This window comes from Stenella coeruleoalba, assembly GCF_951394435.1.
Source record: "Stenella coeruleoalba genome assembly, chromosome: 7".
Lineage (NCBI taxonomy): Eukaryota > Metazoa > Chordata > Mammalia > Artiodactyla > Delphinidae > Stenella > Stenella coeruleoalba.
In genome coordinates this window covers 82,278,611-82,300,759 of record NC_137153.1, presented here as the reverse complement: position 1 = coordinate 82,300,759, position 22,149 = coordinate 82,278,611, and the positions used below count along the sequence as shown (strand labels likewise).

The window sequence follows — 22,149 nt, the reverse complement described above, 5'->3', positions numbered from 1 at the left end:
TGAGAGAGCCAGGTGGCCAAGAGATGGACAGTGGTAGAGATGTATCTATAAGATCTGCCCAGGACTCTTCTGTTCTTTTACAAGTAGCACTCACCCCCTGTCTTCTAAGAAATGTTTATTTTAACCACTGGCCTTACTTAAAAGGAAACTGACATCTTCTTATTGATTATGCTTCCTTGGCCATAGCGATCAGACAGAGATGGGCACCCGACCCACCTAGGTTAATCAGAGAACCCCACATCTTGCCTTAGTCCTTTGTTTAGTTGTGTACAAAGCCTAATTCAGGCCACTTAAAATGCTTCCACAGGTGGGAGAGCTGAGAACTTGTGAATCCAGGAATTGACATCAGCCATGGCAGCCTGAACAAAGCAAGCCTGCAACTATAAAACTGACATCCAGAGAGAAGCAGAGAGGAAAGGAAGAGGAGAGAGTCATGGGGGAATCCCAGTTCCTGGTACAGTTATCCCCAAATTGTCTCACACTCATCCTTCCTATGAGTTGGTTTTGAAAGGCAACTCTTGCTCTCTTTTCAGAAAAAATAACTCAAGTTGGAGTTGGTCCATCTCAACAAAAGTAGTCTACTGTAGCTGTAATTTGGAACATAGTCCTCCTGACCCAAAACATCCTCTCATCCTCTCACGACTAAGACCTAGGCAGATAGAGATGCCATTTTCTCTATTAGCAATTCATTTTTTGCCTTAGGAAGGTGTATGAATTGGAATGAGCCATGGACTTTGACACCTCTTTATATGGCCATGAAAGCTTTCCCTACCCTGAGCTTGCAAACCTGTTTTCACCTTTCAACACTCAGCCCAATGTCACCCACACTCTGAGGCTTCTTTTCCTCTTCTTTTTCTGCTACTTCTAAATTGGGGGGCTTTTCCCCTTCATGCTCCAAAATACTTTAGATATATTTCTAGAATACTACTCATATATCATATTCTATGCTCACAGCGCTCATGCACCTCCTTAGTTAAATTATGATTCCTTCCTTTAGGTTAAACATTTTTAAAAAATACTATTTACCTTTGTATTCTTGGGACACAGGACTGCATTGCTTTTAATAAAAATGCAAGTCTTTTAAAGGTTAGTCTATTAAAACTTTAAGCCATTAATATCTCAGCTTGAATTCGTTGATAAACATTATTTAAGAACATACTTATCCAACCATCAGTTCTAAATCTTGGCTGCACATCAGAATCACCTAGGGAGCTTTTTAAACATATTGATGCTTGAGCCTCACCTCAGACCAATTAAATCAGAATTTCTGGGATAGGGGCCCAGGCATCAATATTTTTAACAGATTTCCAAGTGGTTCTAATATGCAGCCAGGATTAAGAACTCCTGCCCTATATGAAGCAAGTTTCTATCTCTTACAAAAAGGTAGAGCCAAAGGAAAGATTCTATCTAGTTGGAAGGAAGCCTTCATGAAAGCAATGACTTTTGAATTAAATTTTAATGGATGGGTAGAATTTCAGGAGGGAAACGTAAGGGAAGAAAATGGAACGTGTAAAGATGGGGAGTACCAGCTATGTATAGGAAATGGTCTATCCAGCTTATCTGCAGTGTAGGGGTACAACGAGAGAGAGCACGTAGAGTACTTCTCTGTGCGAAGCATTTTTACACGTTTTTCAATGAATCTTCACAATGACCTTCTGAGGGAAGAACTACTATTTTGTGGATGAGAAGGCTGAGGCATAGACAATTTAAATGCTTGCTTAAGGTTTTCCCACTAGCTGGGGGTGGATCTGGGACTTAAGCCCGGGTCTGAGTTGCTCTCCAAGCCAATGCACACAACTCCACCCCAGGGGCTGGAAGGCCGGCTGCACCTGCTGGCAGCTACTTTGCTTCCCGGCCTCTGTTTTCTCCGGCTGAAGCTTCTAACGGGCTCATGGGGCAGGCTCTGGGCCATCTGACTTCTCAAGTGACTACCAACAGGGTGAGCGCATCTGGTAGTGGCCTGTGTTCCCCTGCCAGGTGAGGCTCAGCACGGTCGCTGTCCAGAGTGAGCTCTGGTGGCCCAACCACATGGTTAGTTGTCTGCCTGCAGCTAGGCAGAACCAATGGACTGAGGGAAACTCACCTAGCCCTTGAGCTGCAGTGTCAGTGCTATTCCTTTTGGTGACGGAGACTTCCCAGAATGATGTCTCTGAAATATTTGTTTTATGGCTCCAATTGTCCATATTTATGTCACTCCTGATTTTAGAAATGACCACAGGGCACTGTTCCCAGACACCACAACTGTCCTCTCCCAAGCAGGCTATGGCCCCCTATTTGCCATCAAGTCCTGTTTGTTCTTTTTCCCAACTGGCCTCATGCTGCTTAGCCACATGCCTGAGTCAGCCAAGGAAAGGCCTAAACCAGATCCAGCCTGTCGGGCTAAGCACCGAAGAGTCATTGTTAAACCTTCCTTAACGGGGGAGTGCTAGATCAAGTAGTGGGATTTTTCTAGAAGAACTAGAAGGTAAGACTAAATATAGTTAGGAGGTATATTATTTACAACTCTCTTGCTGCATGTGACAGAAACCTCAATTCAAACTAACTTCAGCAAAAAGAAGGATAAATGAACTATTATCACTGGAAGTCCAATACTCGTGTCTTCAGGCACGTTTTGATCCAGGGGCTCACACAACATGATCAGGTATCAGATTCTCCACTTTTTCTGCATTATGTTCATGGGTTTCATTCCTGAACTCCATGCAGGTGCCCTATAGCTCTAAGATTATATCATTGTTTGTGCTAGTCATCCTAGCAGAAAAGACTTTTTTGGGGGGTGTACCTTCTCAAGCCTGAATTGACCATGGTTGGATTAACTTGGGTTTATGCCCATCTCTCTGAACCAATCAGTATGCCTAGAGGGATGGAATTTTGATGCTAGGGCAGGCCCAGTTTATGAGCCCACCTTTGAATGAATCAACACAACTAAGGAAATTCAGTGCTTTTGGTAGTTGAAATGTGGGTCATATTGATCCATCTCAAACCACGTGATCTGAGACTGGGCGTGGAGTAGCTTCCCAAAGGAAATTTGAAATATTGTAACTTGGGGAAAAAGAGAATAGATACCAATGAGGCAAAAACAACAAACAGCTACCCGAAGCTGTTCAGAAGTTCAGGTCTGGCCCAGATAAAGTCTTTTCTAGCCTGTCGTAAAAACAAGGGATACAACAGAATCGTCTTTGGTAGCCTTCCGTTCACACCTCTGCCCTAGCACAGACTGGCAAACAGCCACAAGGTAAATCAGATCAGCTTGGAGCCAATGAATTCTTTCTCATCTCTTCTGCAAGATATGGCTTAAGCTATGGGGCAGTCCAAGCTCTAGGAAATTTACAGCAACTTCTCAACCTTCCATGTTAATGGATATCATGGATAATTGAATCCCACTGTTAACCTCAATATGTCATTTTACATAAATATTTTAATTTCATCACCAACTTTTTGTCAAAGTTGTTAACACGTCATTAAATTGGCTTACCGAAGGGTTCCATTTTTATACCTTTTTCTGGGCTATCATATGATAGAGAAATGGGCCAAGTTATCCAGAGTTGGAGAAGTAACAAGCCTCAATAATCTATAATTGTCTATTTATCCTTGATATTCCAAAGTAGAGTGAGAATTATTATTTATTTCTTTAAAATGTTTTCATATTTTGAGCGCTGAAGTCTATGAAGTAACATGGATGACGTTTGGCTCTCCATATTTGGTTTGGTTGATTAGCATGTTTTATAAAAGCAGCTTAACATGTTAGTAAAGCTGGTTTACACTGACACATGCAATGTGGCCATATGCACATTACGCTATTCTATCACATTTCTCAGAATTTCATTGAACAAAGCTGACATGGGATAAGTTTAAGGCCTACAGCAAAACCATTCTATTAGAGCTTTGTAGGACTTTAATATAGATTCAATGAAATGATCAAACTTAGCTACCAGTGTTCACAGCAATCATTTAGGAAAGGGGAGGACAAATATTCCGGTTTAGATGGAAAGGCACAGAACAGAGAACATTCGTGAATGGCAGGTGCTCGCGAGGAGACTGAGATCAATTTAGAACCTTTTTTAGTCGACATTTCCCCTTAGTTCACCCTGCCTCTGATGTCTTTTCTCTTGTTTTCCTCCATCTTTGGCAGTCTTGCATTTTATGTGATTAGCTTTCAAGTAAAAGTTTGGTTTTTTAAAAATAAATTTATTTATTTATTTTGGCTGTGTTGGGTCTTCGTTGCTGCACGCAGGCTTTCTCTAGTTGCAGTGAGCGGGGGCTACTCTTTCGTTGTGGTGCACGGGCTTTTCATTGCGGTGGCTTCTTTTGTTTCAGAGCACGGGCTCTAGGTGCACGGGCTTTGGTAGTTGTGGCATGTGGGCTCAGCAGTTGTGGCTCGCAGGCTCTAGAGTACAGGCTCAGTAGCTGTAGTGCATGGGCTTAGCTGCTCCGCGGCATGTGGGATTTTCCTGGACCAGGGCTCAAACCCATGTCCCCTGCACTGGCAGGTGGATACTTAACCACTGTACCACCAGGGAAGTCCCTCAAGCAAAAGTTTTAAAGAACATCAGTCATCTTTTTCAATATTAAAAAAAATGTATAAAGCACTGTTTCCAGAGAAAGAGGCAAAAGAGTGTTTAAAATCTTGAGCTCTGTAATCTGACGGCCCCCAAAACCCTAGTCATTTATTTCTGGTCATGTGACTTGAAGAAGTTAATGAACTTCCTTTAGCCTCAATTCTTCATCCATGTGATGCTAAAATAGAGATAATAGTAGTAGCTACCCTGTAGGTGATTTGGCACATAGGAAGCATTCAATAAGTGATTGCTATCATCATCATCATCATTACTATCATCATTAATTTACACTTCTAGCAAAAAAAAATTTAAAAAGTATCTTTGGGGGAGAAATTTGGAAGTCAAAAGAAGTCTCAGTGAGGGAATAAGAGTGATTTATTAATTTTATATTTTTTATATATATATATATATATATATATATATATATATATATATATATTTTTTTTTTTTTTTTTTGGTATGCAGGCGTCTCACTGCTGTGGTCTCTCCCGTTGCGGAGCACAGGCTCCGGACATGCAGGCTCAGTGGCCATGGCTCATGGGCCCAGCCGCTCCGCGGCATGTGGGATCTTCCCGGACCAGGGCACGAACCCGTGTCCCCTGCATCGGCAGGCGGACTCTCAACCCCTGCGCCACCAGGGAAACCCAATATATTTTTATGTGTATATATACATATATACATATATAATCTGCTATGAGTGTGCGATCAGGAGAGATTTTTAAACAAAGGTCTGAGTGAGAGGCTTCTTATTTTTAAGATCCATTAGCTCTTGTTATTAATGCAAAGGAGAGTGCAGGATGTCTTAGAACATTTTATTTCAGCCAAGCAAACACAGCATGGGCAATCTTGCACATAAGGAGAAGCAAACATGTTTATGCAATGCTCCAGGTTTTCAGAAATGCCTTTAGCCATATTTTTCTTCACAAGCATTGGCCTGAAGCACTTAGCATGAGCCCTTGTGTGAATCCATGTGTAAATAGACAGACCCCATTCCTGCCCTGCTATATAGCCCCTTGTTCTGCTTCTCCTCCACGTATCCCTCCAGATCCATGGTCCACCCTTCTTGCTCTGGGCCCAGGAAGCTGACCTGCATCAACCAGCTGCCTTGTCCTTTGGCTTTGGTTGGGATCTATGATGAGGATGCATCAGCAGGAGATGAGAGGGCAGGAGGAATGGGATGTTGGGGTATCTATTCCCTGGGCTCCTACTGCCAGAATCAGGACTGTGCTTCAGCTGCCATCCTCCTTCAGTGACCCCTTTCCAGTCAGCCACCCAGCCTCGTCCCAGTGACTACTCCAGCCTTGATCCTTCAAGCCCAGTGGTGAAAACAGTTCCCTGCCTGCTACCCCCCACCCCCCCAAGGAACTGCCCTAAACCTTGTTGGTTTCCCAAAACCCTGACAGACCACACCTTTGTAAACAGTCTATTAAACTGCTCAATGGTTCACTTCGGGTATGCCATCTATTTTCTGCTGAGTTTCTTATCTATTCCCTATGTATAGCTTAGTCTTATATACTACACTGACAGAAAGTTCTGATCAATCAATATTTCTCCCACTCTATGTTAAAAAAATTAACAAAACAAATAGTGTTTTTCCAAGTCCCATTAACATAATTAATACTGTTTTTACAGATCCATCAGCCAAAAGCTGTCTTAATAAACTTATTTTAAATAACATAATGTCTACTAATAGTGGAAATCCAATATTAACAGAAAGCAAAGTGAAAGAAAAATTCACTCATGATTTTTACACTAAACTGCTATCATTTTCTTATTGACTACTTACAGGAACAATGTACTTTCTTTTTTATTCTTATTTCATGTAATATCATGAATTTTCCGAGATCCTTATAATTTTAAATGTTTTTTTTAAAATTATATTTTCCATTGAGAGCATGCAGTGTACCTTTTTTGACATTTTTCCTCTCACTATCATGAAGGTGGCAAATTATTTTTACTTAGAGATTGGGATGGAATTTTATTATAGAACCAAATATGTTACTTTGGAAACAGGTTCAAAGAATTCATTATTGGACTCAGATCTCATAATTGGAAACAAATTCACACATATCAAGTTCCTTAATTAGCACATGCCAAACTTTCTCTCGTTTTCATTGTTGGAAGTAACTTCACTGATGGTAAATTTTTATGCTCCTGTAAGCTCATCTCCTTATAACTTTTCTACATGATCTCACATGCCTTGCCTTTATATTTTGTTTAAAAAATTCTGCTCTAGAGCTGTTAGAGCAGACTGGGGAAATTGATTCTTGAAACATAGGTCAACAACGTTCAAATCTGAGCTAGGAGAAAACAAAAAAAAAGAAAAAAATTGGGGGGGGAAAGATTTTAGTCATCTTTAATCCAGAGCATATATAGGTTAAAATATGGCCAGATTAATCCCTCCTCCTGGACTGAATCACAAATTATTTGTCAGTGTCTTTACTGTAGAGCCTGAGTCTGTGTTCAAACTTCTAAATTGGGAATAGGCTACACAATGATGCAGAACCCCACACTGATACATACATTATTCTAGTAAGTAAACATGTCCCTAATTTCATCAGGTAATTTTGAGAAATTCTAAAATCACCCCTAAGTCGTCTAATATGAAGCCACAAGTGTGGACCATTTTTCTTTAAATATATAGTAAAAATTTGCAGTAACATAGCCTTATCTGCCAATTTGCTAATGTCTTAATCATCATAAGTTATGATGATTATTTTTTAGATCTTGTATTGCTAGATCCTTGCTACTCAAAGAATGGTCTGTGGACCAGTGACATTGAGATCACCTGGGAACTTGTTAGAAATCCAGAATATCAGGTCCTACACAGACTTTCTGAATCAGAATCTGCATTTTAACAGGATTCCCAGGGATACATTAAAGTTTAAGAAGCACTGAGTGTACTCACGTTCGTCTAATACATTAAAAAATGTGTTTCTGGGCTTCCCTGGTGGCGCAGTGGTTGAGAGTCCGCCTGCCGATGCAGGGAACGCGGGCTCGTGCCCTGGTCCGGGAAGATCCCACATGCCGCGGAGCGGCTGGGCCCGTGAGCCATGGCCGCTGAGCCTGTGCGTCCGGAGCCTGTGCTCCGCAACGGGAGAGGCCACAGCAGTGAGAGGCCCGTGTACCAAAAAAAAAAAAAAAAAAATGTGTTTCTTACTTATTTTCAGACATTTGAATCATAGATGTATAAAGGGATTTTAGAAATGATCTAGCCCTGCATTTCCCCCCGTGTATTCCATGGAATACTCATTTCATAGAATGTCAATAGAGGTTATGCTGAAAATATTTAGAAAATACTACTGGTTAAATAATGCAAATAATTTTCTTTACTACAGGATTTCTCTGAGTCTTTAATAAACTTATGTGCATTGTGACTCTCCAGGGAGGGAGGGGGAATAAAATTGAAACTGTGAGTGTATGCATACATATTTGAATATAGTACATTATTTTCAGCAAGATATCGGATAGGACTAGTGTATACTTGAACACATTTTGAAAATATTTACCTAATTCAATCCTTCATCTAACAGACTCATATCCTTTATTTTTACTCTAAGTAAAAATCTACTCTGTTCTTATTGATTTTTCAATAGGAAAGTGACTGCTGCTGTATTAGTTAAAACTATAAAAACAGACCTAAAATGTAATGGCTTGCTCACATAAGAGTCCAGGGTTTTTCTAAGGTGGGTGGGTATCAAAAACTGTGATCATCTGAGATCTTACCCTACTCACGAGCTGATGAGATAGCCTATCACAGTTTCCTGGAAGCTGGCAGAAGACACGAAACTTCCGGGTCAGAGACAAATGACTTGATTACTTATGCTACAGAAATCTTCATGTCTGTGTCATTCTTCCACGTTCCCCAAGTCCCACAGGGGTGATGTGAAATGTCCCAAGTGAACATTGCACATAGAATGGGTTTGAGTCAAAGCTAAGAAGCCATAAGCTTAGGGGACGTGCATCTTTCACAGTGAGCTGTAAGTGAAGATGCCCTTTGCCCCAGAGGGAGATATTATCTTGATTATACTGGACAATAAAGCAACCTGTGCTTTGCTTCTAAGGGAGACACTATCTCTGTCTTCCAAGGCTGTTCGCATCTTTGAAAACATAGCCTGAAACAAAGGCAGCCAATGCCTCTGCTCACAGGACTCACAGAAACATGAGAGACCCATGGAGAACTGTCTCCCAACACTTCAGGGTGAGAGAGGGAGTAGGTGTTCTATTCAACACAGTTATTCAGAGAACAGACAGATGGTGCCTCTACACATGGCTTCTAAGGCACTCTAGGGGGTGGGGACGTCACCATTCTGGACAGCAGGAAGGGGAAGGGTGTGGAGGAGCATACACGGCAAGTTTTTCTGAGCCACACTTCAACGTGGTGCATACCACTTCCATATTCCATCCCTAGAACTTGGACACATGGCCACACCACACTGTAGAGGAGGATGGGAAATGCAGTCTAACTTTGTGCCCAGGAGGAAGGGGAGAACAGGCTTGGGGGACACCCAGAAGTCTCCATTGCCAGTTCTGACAGTGATTTAGCTACAGGTTTCCCTGTTTTTATCTCAAAAATGAGTAAACCTACACATAAATGCCTTAGAGATGGACCTTTATACCTCACGGCATCATAGAATTTTAGAATTGTAAGAGCCCTCAGAATCATTAGTTCCAGCCAGTACCCCCTTTATTTTCGGGGTGAAGAAACTGAAATCAGAGAAGGTAAATGGCTTAACTGTGTGACTTACTGAACATTGTTAGTTAGCTGAGTTGACATTTCCAGACCTCCATGCCATTGCACTTTGACCTGTGCCAAAGTTTCAAGCTCACAGGACTTTTTTGTATATTAAATTATCATTCTCTAATGACCTACTTTTTTAATTATTTAATTTTTAAAATTTATTTATTTATTTAGGCTGCATTGGGTCTTCGTTGCTGCATGTGGGCTTTCTCTAGTTGTGGCGAACGGGGGCTACTCTTCATTTCGGTGTGCAGGCTTCTTATTGCTGTGGCTTCTCTTGTTGCAGAGCACAGGCTCTAGGTGCAGGGGCTTCAGTAGCTGCAGCACGCAGACTCAGTAGTTGTGGCTCAGGGGCTCTAGAGCACAGGCTCAGTAGTTGTGGCGCAGGGGCATAGTTGCTCCATGGCATGTGGGCTCTTCCCGGACCAGGGATCGAACCAGTGTCCCCTGCACTGGCAGGCTGATTCTTAACCACTGTGACACCAGGGAAGTCCCCTAATTACCTATTTTTATATTTGGTATTTTGATGATTGGGATTTCTTTTTTATATATAATTTTATTGAAGTATAGTTGATTTACAATGTTGTGTTAATTTCTGCTGTATAGCAGTGACTCAGTTATACATATATATTCTTTTCCATTATGGTTTATCACAGGATATTGAATATAGCTCCCTGTGCTATACAGTCGGACCTTGTTGTTTAACCATTCAATATATAATAGTTTGCATCTGCTAATCCCAAACTCTGGATGATTGGGATTTCCTAAATCACTGAGTGTCTGAGTGAATTATTCATTCATTTATATTCATTTAAGAAATATTTATTGAGCCCTGCAATGGCAAACACTGCTCCAGTTACTGGGAATGCAGCTGTGAGTGGCCCAAGCAAGGTCTTGCTCTCACAGACCTAATATGGAGGTGATATTCCATGATATTTAGATGGTTGAGTCTGCAGCACGAGAGACCCTATGGCTAGTTTATGATATTAACCATTATGTGTGGATTCCAAACAATTTTTACTTCTTATTGCCAGCTTAAATCAGATTGCACAGAATTTACAGCTTTTTAAGTTTCTTTACAGTTAGTTTAGAGCAAGATTCCCTTTGTATTTATATAACAACTAACCTTTTAAAATAAGCCTATGCATTACTTCTATAACAAATAAGTTATTATTTTGCTGTTGCCTTTGGATTAATGGTTTTTATTACGTTAAAGACAGCTTTATTTCAAGTCTCAAAACTGACTGGAACATTTTTAACGGAAATCTTATTCACATGTTTTGATTTATCAAAGCATTTTATGTTTACTTAAAAAAATTCTTTCTGTTCCCTAGAGAAGTCCATAATGTACCCAGTACAAATTGAACATCAGAAATATAATGTAGTCAAATGACAGAATAAAATTCAGGAGAAACTGCTGAAGCTTTGCTCTTTAAAAGAAAAATCTATGTTCCTATATTACATTGTGCATATGTATTATGGAAATATCTGAAAGATATACAGCACCCCATGCACAAAACTAGTGTTTATGAACAAGTTTATATAATGCAGCTTATTGAAAAAAGGTTCAATTTAAAGTAATAGTACATGAAATAAGCATAATATGGCATGTTGCAAAGAGGTCTAGATTGCGAGCCTGAAGAATCAGGATCTAATCGTGATGGTGTTTAAAATAAACTATACAGTATAAATATTTGTATAGCATTTTATGGTTGACAAAGCTTTTTAAAAAAATCTAACAATAGGTAATGTTTACCGAGCACTTACCATGTGCCGGATGTGGTGACATCATTCATTTAATTCTCTCAACACTTCTATGAGGTAAGTGTTGACTACCTCTTCAACACCCCACTCTCCAACCTCAACCTCCTGGGTGATTATAAGGCCCACAGTTCTCTCAGGCATTCATGTTTAGATTTACCTATTTTACAGACCTCACAAAACTCCCTTCTTACTTTGTTGCTCCTTTGACTTCACCCATGTGCTGGCCCAGAGGCAGTCTCTACCCCCACCTCGCCTGGGTGGTCCCCAGTGTTGCCTCCTGCTTTGTGTCCAACTTAGAACTGCACAGCTGCCACCTCCCGTTAACATGTCATTATAAAACAGGGAATGGGTTTCAGTTCTCGGCCAAATTATCTGACAACAGTGCATGTCTTCCTAGGAAGTACTCCAATTCTATTTTGTTTATGTTTTTTTGTTTACTTCCCAGTGTGTGCACACTGTCTATGCTTTCTTGATCCAAACTGTATAAAGATTGAGGTATTTACTTCCCATTATATCTTCATGTTGTTTCTTCCCCCACCCCCGTCCTTGTAATGTTTTTAAATGCCAGCCTAATTTTCTTCATTTATGTCCAGTTATTTCTCAGTTACCAATGGACAACCTTTTACATTATATATCTTTTCCCTTTGGTAAATTCTATCGTATTACATTGATTCTAAGATGTATATTTTTTTCACATTTTAACATGTCTGAAATCAGCATGCACCTCACAGTGGCTGCCATGTTACCATTAATCATAGCACTTTAAAAATTTCTTGACAGAACATAAAATAGTCGTGCATTTTAAACAATCTAAGCCTTCTTATATTTGATGAAATAAAGCTACTACAGTCACAACAAATGAAGGGTCTGCAATTTATACAATGAGGTACCACCTCACACCGGTCAGGATGGCCATCATTAAAGAATCTACAAATAACAAATGCTGAAGAGGGTGTGGAGAAAAGGGAACCCTCCTGCACTGTTGGAGGGAATGTAAATTGGTACAGCTGCTACGGAAAACAGTATGGAGGTTCCTCAAAAAACTAAAAATAGAGTTGCCGTATGATCCAGCAATCCCACTGGGGATTAATCCCACTGTGGGATATATCCCACACCTGGGCATATATCCGGACAAAATTGTAATTCAAAAATTACATGCACCCCTATGTTCATAGCAGTACTATTTACAATAGCCAAGACATGGATGCAACCTAAATGTCCATTGACAGATGAATGGATAAAGAAGATGTGGTACATATATACAATGGAATACTACTCAGCCATAAAAAGAATGAAATAATGCCATTTGCAGCAACATGGATGGACCTAGAGACTACCATGCTAAGTGAAGTAAGTCAGAGAAAGACAAATACCATATGATATTACTTGTATGTAGAATCTAAAATATGACACAAATGAACTTATCTACGAAACAGGAACAGACCCACAGACGTAGAAAACAGACTTGTAGTTGTCAAGGGGTGGGTAGGGGAGCGATGAATTGGGAGTTTGGGATTAGCAAATGCAAACTGTTATATATAGAGTGGATAAACAACAAGGTCCTACTGTCTAGCACAGGGAACTATATTCAATAGGCTTAGATAAACCATAATGGAAAAGAAGATGAAAAAGAATGTATATGTATGTATAACTGAATCACTTTGCTGCACAGCAGAAACTAACACAACATTGTAAATCAACTATACTTCAATAAAACAAATTAGAAAAGAAAGAAAATTGATATAAAAATAAATAAATAAATAAAAGTCTGCAGTTTAGAGAGGCCAGTTGACTTGCCCAAGACCCTGTGCTGGGACAGGTGAACCTGAGTAGGACTTGTTCCTGAGCAAGCTGCCGTCCCCCTGCCACCACCTAGCTTCATGCTCTGTGCTATGGTGGAGGAAATGGAGGTTCAGAGAGGTAAGTGACTTGCCCAAGGGCAAGAAGCAGGATTTGAATCCAGAGCCCTTTCTCTTTCCACTGTCACACGCTAATTGGTTCTATGACCTTGAAAGTCACTTAACTTCTCTAGTCCTCAGTTGCACCATCTTCAATTCAGGAATTCGGCTAGAAAAATCTCTAAGGTCTAGGCCACCTCTAATATTCAGATTTGAAATAGATCCAATTTTATTTTTTAAATGTTTAAAATTTTTAGAAATATCGTCTAGTGCAGTAACATGAGCACGTGGCATAACATTTAAAAAGTAGCAAAGTAAATATAAAGAAAAGTAGTTTTTCCATCTCTTGCCCCAGCCGCTCACTTCTGCTGCCTATAAGGTGAACACTGCTACACTTCCTTGTGCATATTCCAGTGATAGTCTATGCATATAAAGCAAATATATATCACATTTTCAAATTATTAACTATGAATTCACACTTATATCTCCAATTCCAATCCCACAATACAGGACTCATTCTAGTTTTCTCCTTTTCAAATTTGTAGCTCCCATCTACAACATCATCCTCCATATATATTTCCTTAATAAGCAATCCCCTGGGCCATCTTCCTTCTACTTTAGGGGTATTCTTGTCATCCCACTTGGCTCTGACACCCTGTTCTAAGCTGCTGTCCCTGCTGCTCCCTCCGCCACATGGATGCCCTTCTTATCTAGTCTGTGTGGTGCTTCAAGGACAAAGGACAACCCTGCCTGGAAAAGTTTCGGCGTTACACACCCTACTGGACTCTTCATCGACCTCCCCACCATGTTGCGGTGCGTACATAGAAATTCCTGAGCCTACCTGGGCGACAGGACCTGTTCCTCTCTCGTCCCAAATAAGGAAAAGCATCTGTCCTGTCCCACTCCCACCCTATAGAAGGAAGGTATATGTGCCTCGACCAATTAGTAAACGGAATTTTCACCTCGGACCATTCCTTTGTTCTCTGGCTATAAAATCTGCCTAATGGCACATGTTCGGGGTCGGCTCTCCCAGACTACTAGGAAGTCGGCCCCATTGTTCTGGCAGCGACCATTCCCTCTAATAAATTCCATCCTCTTCACATTCTGCCTTGTGTCTGGAAATTCTTTTCCAACTCGCGTTCGGACCATGACACTCGGGGCTCTGACCACCCACACCAGTAGGGTTGGCAGATAAAATAAAGGACATCCAGTTAAATTTGAATTTTAGGTAAACAATCATTTTTTTAGCATATGTCCTAAATATTGTGTGAAATACGCTTATATTAAAAAAGAATTCATAGTTTAACTGAAATTTAAATTTAACTGGGCTTCCTGTTTTATTATTTGCTAAATTTGGCAACCTCACATGCTGGGCCACCCATTAGGACCCAGTGTGGAAACTTCCTCATTTCACTGGAGTTTTAACATCCCAAGCTGAGCTGTCTCCCTCCCCCACTGTGGCTGCCTTGCCCAGCCCTACCTAATGGGAAAGGAAGGTAAGGGATGGAAAGGGAGAAGGAGGGAAAAGAAGAAAGAGGGAAAAGCAGAGAAGACAGGGGGAGGAAGAGGAAGAATACAATAGGTTTTTAAAATTTATATTTATGAAAATAAACTTTTCACTTACCTAAACTGTATACAGTCTGATAATTAAAATAAACAAACAAAACACATGGACAAAAATGCCACCTAGATTCAAGGAATACTAGACTATGTCAATAAGAACTATACTGAGATATATAACTGAATCTTTGCTGTACACCAGAAACTAATGCAACATTATAAATCAACTATACTCCCATTTTAAAAAAGAAAACTACACTGAGAAGGTAATTTTGGAAGTTCAGGAGGATTATCAAGTCCTGTTTTGGGCAAAATTTATTGTTGGTGCTTTCCACCTCCCCATTCAGGGAAAAAGAAAAAAACTAATTCAGAACAAAAATTTCAGGGCAAGGAGCCTTATTATTACAATGAGGGAACATATGCATTGTAAATAACACAGAAAGAAAGAATTTATAAAATTCCTCAAACAAACCTTGCCTACTTTACAGGTTGAATATTACATTGGAAAAAAACGGCAACAATGAAACATTGGGTTAGAATATTTTCTTTGGCCAAAAACAAAGGTCTTGGCTTTTTACAGACTTACTACCTGTAGAGCATATCATTAATTCCAAAGCACAGAGATAATCAGAGTGAATGCTTTTCTGGGTGTTTTTTTCCCTAGTCCAAAGTGGACAACCAGCAAGTGAAGATGCTCCAAAAAATGATCCAAAGTCAGAAATAGGGTTTGGCAGGACATCCATAGCCTGTGGAAATATTTAGAAAGAAGAAAGGGGAAAGGCCCACAGAGAGAACCGGTGGGCAATTCCATACAGAATCACCTGGTTGTGTCTGCGCTTAGGGGAAATAGTACAAGCATGGGAGAGGCGCGAACGTAACTGGAAAAGGCATTAAGGGCAAGATGCATGTGGGCAGATAGCAGACTTCCAATCATGATGTTGCACGTGGAACAGAAGGATGTTCATTGTGTACCTCCGTCTCAGGCAGTGTTCTATGAGCAACAGCAATGCAGGATCTGTATATCACCCTTTGGCCAGAGTGAGGAACCATAGCTCGTGGAGTTGACACGGTTTTTTGGACAAAAAGAAACGCTCAGGAGTTCCATATGTTCCTTTAAGCTCCACTCTCACACCTAACAGCTGTGGGCAATTGGGGCACCGATGGAAAGAAAATAGCTGGGAGCTCCCTCTGCCCTGCATAAGTTCTCAGGATGGCTTGTAGAGGAAAGGGGAACATGAAGGGGGAAAAAATGAGGGCTTTTAAGCCAAACACAACCTGGCTCCGCAGTTTTGTTTTCTACTTATTACCTAGGGCAGAGGACAGGTTACTTAGTCTTCCAATAACTGTTTCTTCTTCTGTTAAAATAATAGCATTACGCAGGTTATTGGGGAGGGGATAAAAGGAATAAATTAGAACAGTGGTTCTCAAAGTGCGGTCCCTAGACCAGCAGCATCTGCATCCCATGAGATCTTGTTAGAGTTGCAAATTATTGGCCCCATGCCAGACCTTAAGAATCTGAACTGCTGAGTCTACGGTGTAATGAACCCTCCAAGTGATTACGGTGCATGTGAAAATTTGAGAACCCCTGAAATAGGAAAAGACCCTATTTGCATGCAGTCCATGTGCAAAGTGGTAACTAGTTTTATAAGCTTGATCCTTCTTTATCTGCCATCTTGCCCTGTATCTCCAACTCTGTATTTTTTCATTATTAGAATATATGTGTTGCCTCTGTCTTCTCTGTTAAAAGGAAAGGAGGACCGAGAGCAGAGCCTGGGGAGAGGCTGCGCTGCTACAGTCTGACTCACGCCTCAGGGATCCTGACACCCACTCCCTGATGCTCTGTAAGTCTCCAAAAGTCCTGTCAAATGCCACCCCACTGTGCCCATACAGCAACCAACCAACTCCTGTGAAACCCGAAGGAGAGGAGAAGGAAACTTGCAGGGAGAATTGTTCTCATGGTCCTATCTGCATTTGTGGTATCTCCCCACCTCTCCAATCTCTCCTCCTCACTGCAGCCAGGTCATCTTCCTAAATAAAAATATCAGATCCTGCCACTGTTCTACTTAAACCCTTCGTAGCCTCCATAAGATTTTGCCCTAAAGATTTGGCCAAACTCCTTAGCATAACATGTAAGGCAATTCCCAGTCTGACCCCAAAGGACCTCTTCATACTCATGCATCTCTCACTTCCTGTATACCCTTCCTGCCCCTATCACCCCATCCCCTTCTCCCCACTCCAACACACACAGGCACACATGCACGTGCTGGACTTGGCCAGGTGGGAAAGCCAGTGGCCAGATGACGCTTCCTGGCAGCTGTCACCCTTGAGCTGATCTTGAAGAGTATACAAGAGGAACAGACGTGAAACAGCATAGGGAACTACAACGTGGCACAATGGGGATTATTTCTGAAGTTTAAGTTACTAGGGGAAGTGTGGGGACAGGTGAGGTCGGAAAAGCAGGCTCAGGGCAGCTCTTTAATGACATGCTAACTAAGGTGCCCAACAAATATCAAACTGCACATTCATATGCAAATTTAAGATAGGCTACTAGTTAGGTTAGGTTGGTGTTTCTAGGTCTTAGATAAAAGTAGGCATTATTATCTCCATTAAATAGCTGAAGAAACTAAGACTCCCAGAAGGTATATCACTGGCTCATGGGATACTCACACTATAAAATACTGAGCCTATGCTTCCAAGCCATTGTCACACTCCCGACCACTACATTCTTCTGCACCCGGGGCTTCGCCTGGCCCTTTAGAAACCAGAGCTTGACTTCAGATTTGGACTACAGCTCTAGACCCAACTCAAAACCTTTACCCTGAGGTCCTCAATTTAGAGGAATTACTTTTTTGACCTTAAGAGCTTTATTTCCTTGTAATTGGAGGCTTAATTGTTTGTTATTATTTATTCCTTAACAACGCTGGCTAGGAATAGTCTGCGATTTGCACAATTATTAATTTTGTGAATCTCCTTGAAAAATTCTTGATGGAGAGGCTCCTCTGTCTGCACAGCTGGTATCAATATCCATAAAAGGCCATTTATGCAATTTGTCAGCTCTGTAAGTGTCAATTTCCTAGAGTGGTGTCTTTAGTGGCCTCCACTTATGTCTGAAACATTTTTATGAATGTATTTACTTCTGAATGCTTTTCTGAAAAGATGTGGAAAAAACAACCTTGAAAATAATATTTTGCTCCTGAAGAGCTGGCCTACCGTTCTCCATCTTTCGGGAGCGGGTCAACGAAACTTACACTTAAGGAAACACAGTGAAAACTTAAGGTGTAGGAAAAAAAGACAGAGAAATTTGAGTGTTAAACAGCTAACTGGATTTATTTGAAATGACTGTAACAATGACAGTATTAATTAATGTAATATTAATAGCAACACGGCTGAAAAGTAATTTTAGTAAAGTATCTAAAATTTTTAAAGGGTTTCTTTTCAACATTGGCAAAAATTTTCTATATGCCTTAGGGTCAAAAAAGGTTAATTCTTTTTTCGTCCATTAAAAAATTATCAATATAAAGACTTAAATTGGAAAATTTTTTAAATTAATGAAATTTAGCCTGCGAAATCTCTCAAATTTCCATGCCGTTTGAAGGTAAAAGACTGTGGTTGTTTCTAGAATACAGAGCTTATTCTACAGTAGTGAACCAAAAATATTTATTGAAACAATGAATGAAAATATTACTAAGTCAAATCAATTGGCCTAAAAATACATTTAGTGAATACTTCATCATTTTGCATTGTGCACTATATATCTTAGAACATGGCTTCCATTTAAAATCAGTTAAAATAATTGCTACTTCTAGATATTTATTTTACAGATAAAGTGATACGTGCAAAATAGTATTAGAACGGAAGTATTCACTGCAGCATAGGATGTAATCACCTCAGATTGAAGCAATCTAAATGTCTGTCATTAGAAAACTAGTCACATCCCTATAATGGAATACTACGCAGCCATTACAAAGAATTGGCATCTCTATATATCATTAAGTGAAAACAAAAGAAGAGTGGTTTTATTTTGAAACAGTCTCAAACTTATAGAAAGCTTGCAAAGATAATATGAAAATCTTATTTTTTTCTGAACCTTTTGAGAATTTGTTGCTGATGTAATGCTCCATCACTTTTAAATACTTTTAGTGTGTATTTCCTACCCCCCAAAAGGGCATTCTCCTACATACCATTAATACAAACATCAAAATCAGGAAATTAACATCAGTATGCTCCAGCCACCTACTCCCCAGCCTCCCTTTCAGTTTTGTTAATTGTTCTAATAATGTTCTTTACAGAAAAAGGATTCAGTCCAGAATCATGCATTGCATTTAGCTGTCACTGAGTTTTAGTCTCTGCCTCACTCTGGAACATTTCCTCATTGTCCTTTCTTAACTTTTATGACCTTGACACTTTTGATGATTGCAAGCCAGTCAATGTGCAGAATATCTCTTATTTGGGCTTGTCTGACGTTTCCTCATGATTAGATATAGGTTATACATATTTGGCAAGTTACTGTGCTCATTGCAGCCTATCAGGTGGCACATGGTCTCAATTTATCTCATTATTAGTGATGTTGACTTTGATCCCTTGATTAAGGTGATGTCTGCCAGATTTCTCTACTGTAAAGTTAATCATTTTCCCTTTGTAGTTAGAACATATTAAGAAGGATAGAGCTAGGTTATGTATATATTTATTTAATCTACATTGATTGTGTAGTTTGGGATAGCCTTAATAGAGCACAGGTTTTGTATTCTGACATACCCTCAATCTAGCCAGGTATAGAAGCCCCGTTTTCCTTTCCTCTCCTCACAGGCAGTAAAAGAAATTAATTCCCCCCCATTTTTTTCATTTTCTTGTTCTCATGTAATTTTCCTCTTAATTTTTTTATCTATGTCCTTGAAAGAATGTATTAAAGCAAGGATACCTAATGAAACAATGGGTGGGTTGTAAGAAGATGTAATATACCTTCATCAGCTAGTGGAACCCTCATACTTCTTAAGATAAAATATATTGTACAAGTAGTGGCTACTAGTGATAGATATTGGCTGTTGCCCACCTAATAAGCATTCTTGACCCTTTTATTTCTTGCTAAAGAGCCCTGTTTTATTCAGGTAGAGGGGAAAAAAATCCCTGGATCTCTGGGAGGATAGGATCCCAGAATCAGCCCTTAGAACTGATGGGTTTATATGGGCCAAGGTGACATTATTATTCTTGGCCTTTGATTGGCCTAGCAGTGGGCATGTGACTCAGTTTTGGCCAATCAGTTCTGGGGTATAATGGGAGCCCTGGCAGAGAGTCTTTCCTTCCTGAATGCTGCTTCAGAAAGAGGTCTTTTAATCCCCCTCCTCCCAATGTAGATAATGCCTAAAGGTGCAATAGCTTTTTATTGATACAATCGCAAAGCATGAGCAAGAGGATAAAAGCCAACTTTCAAGAATGGTAGCATGAAAAAACAAGATCCAGGTCCCTGATTCATTTTTGAGCTACTGACTCAACGCCAGCAACCACCTACCTTGGGAGTTCTTCTTATAAGAGAAGAATAAAATGCCTGTTTGTTTGAGTCCCTGTAAGTCAGGTTTCCTTTATCTGCAATCAAACTGCAGCCTTTCTAACTGAAACTGTGATTAAAGAATTCTTCCACAGTCCCAATCTCTGCTAAGAAATGATCACTGCTAGCATTATGTCCTTCACTGCAAGATAGGAACTGGAGAAGTTAGGGGACTAGGTAAGGGATCTCTTTTAAAAAGACAACTAGGTGAACAAAAGTACAGAATGGCGTCCATATGTTACTTTTGTGTTCAAAAGGGATTGAATAATGTATTCATACTTTCCTGTACTTACATAAAGAAACACATAAAGGATACAGACACACACACACACACACACACACACACACACACACACAAACACACACACACAAGCCACCACCACCGCATAACTAACGGCCAAGGCAGGGAGAAGTAGTGTGAATTGGGGATGGTGTAGGAATAAGGAATAAAAATTAAACAGGAAATAGGAGAGTAAACTTGTTACAGAAAATTTGAAAATTGTGTTTACAAAAAAGACTTTTTTTGGATGAAACTATATTTTGGTTCTATGCCATTTAATGGCTGAGTGATTTTGGGCAAATCGCTTAAACTCCCAGCATCTGGTTTGCCTACCTGTGGGATGAGCAGTCAACAGTTTTCTAATTAAACCGTTTCATTTCTAAAACTATGCAATTCTATAATGTATCATTGGATTATATCATAATATACAAAGTTAAATTATTAAGTTTAATAATTTAAATGATTCCAATTAAATTATTCCAACTGGAAATTCTCATCTGGACAACTTTACAATGCGTTACTGGCAGCACATTCGGAGATAGCCTGGGAATGGGTCAGATTAAACAATTCTGACTTGTTCCCATTGCTAAACATGGAAACGATTCATACTATTTAGCACTGCAACCTTCCCTTTGTCTCTAATTCCTGTTTCTTTTTATTCTGCTCTACTTTTTCTGTTCTCCATAGCAGTTATGCTTTCTAACATCCCCAATAATTAACTTATTAATTATACACTGAGTTAATGATCCCTCTCCCCATGCTGCAAACTTTGTTCACAGTATGTATCAACTACTTGATAAGGAGTAAGCACTCAACAGATGTTTGCTGAATGAGTGAAAGAATGAAGTCATGGTAGTATACCAGATCCATTTAAACGTCTAAACAAAATTTTACCTATATTTGGGTAAAAAAAAGCATGAAAGATAGCAAATCATCAGTTTTCACATTTAGATGGTTGGATGGTTTGTCAGGAAAATATACAGGCTCATAATTTGCTTGCTCATTCCTGGATCATCTTTATAGCAGAAAATTATGAAGTAAAAGTAGGGATCTTAAGAACTCAATAATAGAAAGGAAATCTAATAGAGTAGTCTGCTTAATATTAGTGCTAACCCAAATGTCCTCGGGTGCCAAGAGCATGTGGATCTGAAAACAAGTCACTTTAAGGCTTTATTCCTAAGGCTCAGAACTCAAGAACTCCTGCCCCTCAAAGAGAGGAACTCGGGCCTTCTGCTTTCTTGGGTATCGGTTCAGGCTCCAAGAAAGGCTTCCTCATGTGAAGAGTGAAGGGCAGCCCACCTGCTCCTCGGCTGCCCTTCTTGTAGTCTTGTTCAGCCTGTCCCACTTGGTGGCTCAGTGCTGGGCTGCTCTGATGCCATCTGGCTGCTGGTCACCTTACGCTGCCCAGACAGTGGTGCTGACACATCCTCTACCTCGAACATGATGGGGTCACTGCTCTCCCCACTGTCCTCTGCGAGTACCTGTCCCCTCTCATGTCCCCCCTCTTCAGTTGCAATGGGCATGGGAGAAGGTCGCCTGGCAGAGTTGCTTGAACTCTTAGTTGCGTTTCTTTCTTCTTTTGGTTTTGCAGTTTAGTCTTCATCTTCCCAGGGCAGAGACATCTCCCTGACTTGAAGTTAGGGTGGATTCCAGGACAGGGTCCTTTGTATCTTGAAGCACTGCTTCCTTTCCCTTCAAGCAGTTACTGAGTCTGCCCTCATTTATGAATCTCAATCTCTCTCTGTCTCTCTCTCTTTCATACACACACACACACACACACACACACACACACACACACACACACACAC

At 40.2% G+C, this 22,149-nt stretch overlaps 1 protein-coding gene across 1 annotated transcript in view; it reads right to left on the bottom strand.

Moving 5' to 3' along the window:
* TLE4 (TLE family member 4, transcriptional corepressor) overlaps positions 1-22,149 on the bottom strand; it is a 228,263-nt gene that overhangs the window by 171,986 nt on the left and 34,128 nt on the right. The gene's annotated exons all lie outside the window — the stretch shown is intronic.